This window comes from Schistocerca gregaria, chromosome X (genome assembly GCF_023897955.1).
Source record: "Schistocerca gregaria isolate iqSchGreg1 chromosome X, iqSchGreg1.2, whole genome shotgun sequence".
Lineage (NCBI taxonomy): Eukaryota > Metazoa > Arthropoda > Insecta > Orthoptera > Acrididae > Schistocerca > Schistocerca gregaria.
Genome location: NC_064931.1, coordinates 343982480 through 343991430, shown reverse-complemented (window position 1 = coordinate 343991430; position 8951 = coordinate 343982480).

Below are 8951 nucleotides of genomic sequence, written 5' to 3'. Positions count from 1 at the left end.
ATACAGTAACCATTCCTAAAATTATTACTTTTCCTGTAAATTTTCTGCTTATAAACATCATTAATTTGATCTGCAACAGCCACTAATTCTTGATTCTTCTTAAAAATGTTATGGTGATCACTATTGAATACAACTGAGTTTCCTTGATCAATAACCCTGATAACAGACAGTAAATTTGATGTCAGTTCTGGAGCACACAGAACATTCTTTACTGTGACATCATAGTAAATCTTTCCAACTTCTGTTGTTAGACAAACTTCTCCTGAGCATAACATTGGAATTGCTACCACAGCTTTGAGTATGCTAACATTGTTCGCTGTATTCTTCACCACATTTTTATTTGCAGTGATACGCACACCCAAATCAACATATCAGTCATCTCTATTAAAAGAGCCACTTAAAAATAGCACTGAAATGAACTGTGCATGTGGGTAGAGCCTCTGGTCACATCCACTGAATACTTGATGCAAGTCTCTTTAGTTGACATCACTTTGGCAACTTGCATGTCAATGAGGATGAAATGATGATGAAGACAACACAGCACCCAGACCCTAAGCAGAGGAAATCTCTGACCTGCCTGGGAATTGAGCTCAGACCCTTTGCGGAGCACTTGCTGGGTTCACCACTCAGCTAACAGGGAGGGCAACACTGCATTAAAGGCAACTGAGGTTCTGATTTGTCTGACATCATTAACCACACTGTTTTGGCACTTACTTTCAAAATGTCCTGGCTTTTTGAATTTTTAATAAATCTCTTCCTTCTTACCTTGATATTGGTGTCCCACATGATTTGAAAATGGTGAAAATACTTTTTATTGCTCTGCTTTTTTTCACTCAAAAAGCACAACTAATGGTAACCTTTTCCTTCATATCAAGCAGCTTCCTTCTTCTTGTTTCTGACTGGTTTAATTCTGCACGCCACAAATTCCTCTCCTGTGCCATCCATCTCACAGTAACATTTGCAGCCTATGTTCTCAATTATTTAGATGCATTCCAATGTCTGTCTTCCTTTACAGTTCTTATTCTCTGTTGCTCCCTCTAGTACCATGGATGTTATTCAGTGATATCTTAACAGAAGCTCTATCATCCCGTCCCTTCTCCTTCTCAGTGTTTTCCACATATTTCTTTCCTCACTAATACTCTGGAAAACCTCCTCATTCCTTCCCTTATTAGTCCACCGAATTTTCAATATTCTTCTGTGGCACCACATCTCAAATACTTTGATTCTCTTCTTTTATTGTTTTCCCGTTCTCCATGTTTCGTGATATAACAGAACGTAAAATCATGTATGTCAGTAATTTCTTTACGTGTAATGTTTTATATAAATGTAGCCTTTGACTGCGAGTTTAACAACTAAGAGACTATTATCTTGGATCATGCAGGAAGGAGGTGGATCTTTGGAAGAGGGGGTTGAGGGTTTTTGAATCAGGGGCGTGGGTTGGAGGAGGTGGTGATACAGATGTGGTGTAAAAGAATGTCTTATTTCGTATTATTGTAGAAGTGTTAAATGAGAATAAATGAATTAAATAGTGATGTGCAAAACTAATGTAACATTTGCTCTCTAAAAATCAAAATACCACATTGCCCTACAAACCAGTTAGTCTCCTCTAAACACAAAGAAAACCGCAGGAACATCGTAGTGGAATCACCTCTAGACTTAACGAAGACAACAACGCAGCCATCGATATGAGTTAAGTACCAAACTGTTCGTACTTGTTAACAACCTCAGACTATAAATTTGAATCTCCTGTAGTGCCTGAAGTCATCATGTGGACAAAGGAGTAGGACAACTTATAGACTGTGGAAATCATAGGAAGCGGTCTGTTAAACTTGGAGGCTCGTCCAGGATATTACAGTTAAATGCGATGAGACTAATTGTGCTTCCAGAATGAGATTCTCACTCTGCAGCAGAGTGTGCGCTGATATGAATCTTCCTGGCAGATTACAACTGTGTGCCCGATCGAGACTCGAACTCGGGACCTTTGCCTTTCACGGGCAAGTGCTCTACCATCTGAGCAACCGAAGCACGACTCACGCCCGGTACTCACAGCTTTACTTCTGCCAGTATCTCGTCTCCTACCTTCCAAACTTTACAGAAGCTGTTCTGTGAAACTTGCAGAACTAGCACTCCTGAAAGAAAGGATTCTGCGTAGACATGGCTTAGCCACAGACTGGGGGATGTTTCCAGAATGAGATTCTCACTCTGCAGCGGAGTGTGCGCTGATATGAAACTTCTTGGCAGATTAAAACTGTGTGCCCGACCAAGACTCGAACTTGGGACCTTTACCTTTCGCGGGCAAGTGCTCTACCATCTGAGCCACCGAAGCACGACTCACGCCCGGTACTCACAGTTTTACTTCTGCCAGTATCTCGTCTCCTACCTTCCAAACTTTACAGAAGCTCTTCTGTGAACCTTGCAGAACTAGCACTCCTGAAAGAATGCAGAACATTATAAACTTTATAATTCGTACAACAGGAATAAAATTGTTTACGTTTTCTGGACCAGAAAAAGTGAGAACCAACAAAGTGCTGGCTTATTGAAGGTGGACCTGTGATCGACATCGTGGTGTGAAAAGAGAAGTACAATTCTTCTTTGTTTTAAACTTTTTGTCAAAACTGTGTAAAAACATGTGGTGTCATAATGACACTATTAGAAGAAATTAAAAAGGAAGTGGGAGAAATGTTAAGCTTGAATGTGTGTGTGGTGTAAGTGACGATCCAGATGATTCACAAACCGGAAGAAAACCGGATCAACAGGACTGGGTAAGGTTACTCTTTGCCAGAATGGGACAAATGCAGTCTGAATTAACAATGGCAATGAATTCAAATAGTGAATTTCCTAGAATCGAAAATAAATGCATCCAGTGAATCATTAGAAGCGAAATTAAACTTAACTAGTGAATCGATGGAAACAAAAATGAAAAGCAATGGTGATGTACTGAAAGAAGAAATCTTGAATTTAAAACTTCAATTAGGAGAAAGTTTGAAGGGCCTGAACTCCAAAATTGAGGTGATAGAAAATAAGTTCATGTCCTTAGAAAATAAATTAGCCACAGTTAGCTCAAGTCAAGGGAAAGAGATTGAAAGGTTAATCATAGCTCAAAGAACTGTGGAGAAGAGCGTAGAGAAATTAAGTCTAGATACAGAATCAAAAGTTAATTCCTTAGATGCTGAATTAAATAAGATACAAGAGTCTGTAACATGTAATTTAAGTGTAATATACAAGAGATTCACTGAATTGCAAGATAATTTTGTGTCTAGATATTTATGTATGAATGGTGGAAGTGTGTGGAGTAATTCACCTGCAAAAAGTTTTCCTTGTGATAACTTACACCCTGTACACTTTTTACAACACTGCTCTGACAACCTTGTTCCTGGTATGTCTGATAATCTAAAGATTAAATTTGTCAAAAAAATTCTTGAGGGAGAAGCTTTGTCTTGGGGAAACCCACATTTTGATGAGTGGAAAAAGTTTGATGATTTTAAGAAGAGTTTCTTAAATAAGTTTTGGTCTGAGACTGAACAGGGTAGAATAAAAAGTGAATTTTAAATGGGCCTAGTTTCAGGGGCAGAAACCACTCAATGAAAGACTTTTGCAGGGATAAACTTAGGAAATTGGTGCATCTAGATAAACCCTTTGACGAAATGACGCAAATTGATGCCCTTAAAAGGAGGTTACCTGAAAGAATACAGTGGGAATTAGTGCATGGACCTGACGACTGTTTAGACCAGTTTCTAAAATATATAGACAAATTAGACAGGGCAATGGAGAGAAATGTGCAACAGTTTAGTAATGGAAACCATTACAGTGGGAGGTGGAATTCTGATACCGTGGGGAGAACCCTAGAAGGCATGATAGAGATTTTTGGATTGAACACCAATATGATAGAACAAGAGAGTACAATTCTAATGGGAGAGGGAGTAACTGGGAAAGCAATGGTGTAACTAGGAACAATAGATGGGAAGGTAACAACAGAATGAATACAAATTGGAGGAGTGACAATGGAAGTAGACATCTGGAAAACTCTGGACCGCCTCAATGAGGGTCCACAGCTTTGGGGCAAACAGATTTAAACATAATAGGATCACAAACTTTCACACACAAACCAAATAGCGTAAATAACTGTACCATTAACAAACAGGTTAAAAACCAGGAATACCAAGTGAATTATATAAATTTTGATACAAAATTTTGGGACGCTTTGTGGCACAGTAGACCACCACAAACTAAACATAGGAGAGATCAAAGTTCTGACTCAATTCTGGATGAGGAGATTTTAAGTGATTTCTTAGAGCTGGGCAAAAAGGGGAGAGCAAGCCAATAATGAAGAGAGTAATAAATGTTTTAGTTCAGAATTGGGGGGGTTGTTCACACAAGAAGGTAATAGTGAATCAGCTGATGATAAACCTAACCAACAGGAAAAAGAATCAACCATAGAAAGTGAGAAACAGAGAGAAATAGATGAAACTGGCAGTAAAGTATACCATAGCAGTGATGATGTTAGTATTATTGATGTGAAAAGTATGGTAAGCAAACCAGAAGGTGAGTACAATGTTTTTATTGAAATAAATAATAAAGTGTTGAAACTTGATAGTTGTGGTGACGAAGCAAAGGAATATGGTGAGAATAGTGAAGTTACAGCTGAAAATCAATTGCTACATCTCTGTCCTGATCATTTAATGGTTAATTAAAGTGGTGATAACAAAAGTGAAAATATTGTGAAAGAATTAGATTTGTGTGATACTATTGAAAGTAAAGGAAGCCAATTTTTAGAAATTCTGTGGAACCAGTATAATGAGAGTTGTAGTAGCAAAGTGTTTTGGTATCATTTAAGTATAATTAGTATAGAGTGAAAGGTACATAAACAGTAGGGAGATATTTTGTGTGCAGCCAAAGTGTAAACTTGATACTAGTAACTTAGAATCTGAAACTGAGGTTAACCTGATGAAGACTGAAATGGAGGAAGTAGATGGAAATTATAAAGAAACTGAAAAAGATTTATTATATGAAATCCCCAAGGGGAAGGCAGATGAAAAGGAATTAGACTGTCCATACATTAAAATAAGAGTAAATCAGTGGGAAGGGCACTGTCTTATTGATACAGGAAGCCCCATATGTGCAATATCAGAAAAATTTTGAGATAAAATTAGAGATGGTAAGAACTTTGTAGAAATGCCGGTTGTAGGGTTAAAAATCATAGGTGCCACTGGTAGGCAAAGTATGGTAGTTAAGAGTCAAGTATATTTAATGTTTGAAATTCAAAATGTGGAATTTGAGCAGGGTTGCCTTGTGGTCCCAAGATTAGAAGAAAATATCATTTTTGGCATGGACTGGGTATTAAAAGTGGGTGTAGGCTTCTCTTGGAAAGATAAGAGTGTTATAATTACTGAACCTGAGAAAAATAGTATTCTGAAAACAGAAATGTTCATGCTTAACTTCAGTAATTCTTGCAACCATATCAAAGCTGTTGTAAGCGAGGTAGATAATCAAGGCATATGTGATAACACATCCTTTGACCTTATAAATGAACAAAATTTCGAAGAATTAGTCGAAGTCAAATTGAAGGAAGCTGTAAATGTCAGTGAAAGTCAGAAAAATCAGTTAAGAGAAGTGATATGGGAATTTCAGGATATGTTTAGTGAGAGGCCAATTTCTCTACTCTCATGCTTTGCAAAAATATTAGAAACTATTATGAAAGATAGGCTAATGAATTATTTAAATAAATACAACTTACTGTCTGTTGACCAGTTTGGATTTCGATCAGGGAAAAGCACAGAATCAGCAACAGCACACCTCACAAAACACATTCTAGAAGCGTTAGATAAAGGGAACTACACAACAGGTATATTTCTTGATCTAACTAAAGTGTTTGATACAGTACACCCCAACATATTGTTAAATAAGTTAGATGAACTGGGAATAAGGGGACTTGTGAAAAAGTGGTTCCAGTCATATCTAAAAAATAGAAGACAGATAACTGAAATCTCACATATTTCAAGTCGCTCAAACTATATTGTAAGGTATACTTCAGACCCAAATTATGTAAATATAGGTATCCCACAGGGTAGTGTCCTTGGCCCAATACTATTCCTCATTTACATAAATGACTTCCCACAGAGCATCAAGCATGGACAAACAATATTGTTTGCAGATGACTCAAATGTACTAATCAATGACAAAACACCAGATGCACTGAAAGAAAAAGTCGAACAAACACTAAACAGTGTACGTGAGTGGGCATCCAAAAATAAACTAACACTAAATTAAAAAAAAAAAAAACAAATGCTGTAAACTTCTATGTCTGCAAAAAACCACACTATAACAACTTTAAGTTAAACGATGAAACTATAGAATGTGTAGACTACACAAAATTTCTTGGTATGCATGTTGATAATCAGTTAAAGTGGGAGGAACATATTAAAATACTTAGTAACAGAATCGCTACAGCATGCTATGCTCTTAGAATTCTGACTGCAGTGTGTGATACTACATGTGTCAGATCTGTATATTTTTCTTATATCCACTCTGTTATTACCTATGGAATAATATTTTGGGGAGTCAACAGTAAAAATATTCAAATAGTTTTCAAATTACAGAAAAGAGCAATTCGTATAATAACCAAGAATGGCAGTAGGGCTCACTGCCTTGAACATTTCCAAAAGCTGGAAATCCTAACTGTCCCCTGTGAATATATTTTTCAAAGTATTATGTATGTAAAGAAAAATATTGACTGCTATGTTAAAAATTCTTTAGTACACAGCTATGGAACCAGAAACCAATACGATCTGCATCTAGAGAGAAAAAATAAAGTTAAAACACAGCAGAGCTTGTTGTACAATGCTGTTAAATTGTATAATAAATTACCCCAAAATATAAAAGATATTGACACAATTGGACAGTTCAAAACAAAACTAAAAAAATTTTTATTAAATAAAAGTTATTATGCATTAACGGACTATCTGAATTAAAACATGTAGTGAAATTAAAGTAGCCTGCATTGTAATACATGAGGAAATAATTAAAATATGAAATCCAAAATTTTACAGTACCATAAGAAAATTACATAAGAATATAAAACTAATGTAACATACTTTAAAAATTTGTGTAAATATTAATTTTATGTGCATAATTTGTAGGTATATTGTATTGTATATGATTTTGCTGACGAAATCCACACAATGTAAATTGTTACATGGATTAATAAAGAAATCAAATCAAATCAAATCAAAGAGACCAGGGAAGGTAAAAGACTATCAGTGCAGACTTCAACTCTGAGATCATCATCCTTTCTTCCTAAAACCATATGGCATTCCATTCTCCAGGAAAAAAGATGTAGAAAGGGAAATCCAAAAAATGGAAACTTGGGGGATTATAGAAAGAAGTAGAAGTGCTTACAACAACCCATTAGTAGTTGTGTCTAAGAGAAATGGTGGGGTTAGACTTGTACTTGACTCTAGGCACCTTAATAAGTTTTTGATTAGAGAAAATGACCATCCTGACAATATGGATGAACTTCTGCACAAATTTGATAATGTAAAATTTATGAGTAGCCTAGACTTGACAACTGGTTTTCACCAAATACCACTTTAAATTGATTCTAGGAAGTATAGTGCCTTTTTGTATGGTGGCATAAGTTACCAATATTGTGTTGTCCCTTTTGGATGGAATGTATCTGTGGCTGAATTTATCAGAGCACTGGATTTTGTATTAGGTGATGAATTGTCTTCAAAATTAATAGTATATGTAGATGACATTCTTGTAACTGGAAAAACCTGGGAAGATCATCTAAACCTTCTGAGACAAGTCTGTTCAAAATTGAGGGAAGGGGGAATCACTGTAAAATTGGAAAAATGTTGTTTTGGAGTTAATGAACTGAAATTTTTGGGGGTATAATATTTCAGAAAAGCGAATCTTACCTGATAAGGATAAACTTGAGGCCATTGTAAACTTCCTACTCCCAAGAACAAAAATCAACTCAGGTCGTTTTTTGGTATCACTGGATTCTATAGAAAATTTCTTAGTGCCCAAGCTTTAAATGCAAACTGTTTATGTAACTTACTAAAAAGAATACTGTTTGGGATTGGACACAAGAATGTCAGGATGCATTCATGGAAATAAAACAACAACTGTCCCAAAGTCAGATGTTGTATAGACCTGTTATGTCGTTACCATTCTGTATAATGATAGATAGTAGTGAGACAGGCTTAGGGGCACACTTGTTTCAAAACATAGAAGTAGAAGGAAAATTAGAACACCATTCTATTGCTTTTGCTAGCCGGGTTTTACAAAAGTATGAAAAATCATATACAGTCACAGAGAAGGAATTACTTGCCATCCACTGGGCACTTAATAAGTTTAAAAGTTATCTGTTAGGGTATAAGGTATCTGTTTTCTCTGACCATAAAGCTCTATCTTACATTCAGGAGTGCAGACTCTATCACGACCGTATAACAAGGTGGGTTTTATTCCTTCAACAGTTTGACTATGAGATCAAATTTATTCAGGGTAAACATAATGTCATTGCAGATGCCCTTTCCAGACTACCAGTAGGTGCAGATGTTGAAAATACTTATGGGAAAGAGGAGAAAGAGTTCAAACTTATGTACTTAAAGGGTGTAAAAGATGAAGCTGAAATACTGAAAATCTGTAATGATATTCATAGAAACCAAAACCATGATGAAAATTGGAAGTTGGTTAAAAGTTATATAGGGAAAAAGGGAGGAGAAAAGGTAGATCAGTATTATAAAGTACAAAAAGGGATTTTGTTTAGGAGACCTAGACCTGACTTAGACAATTGGAAACTATGCTGGCGTGAGCAATGTATCGACACGTTAATCAGTTACGTACATGAAAGCTTTGGACACTGCGGAGCAACAAAATGTATACAGAAGATACAGGAAAATGTATACTTCTATAGTATCAGTAGGAGAGTGAAGAAAAAACTTGAAACC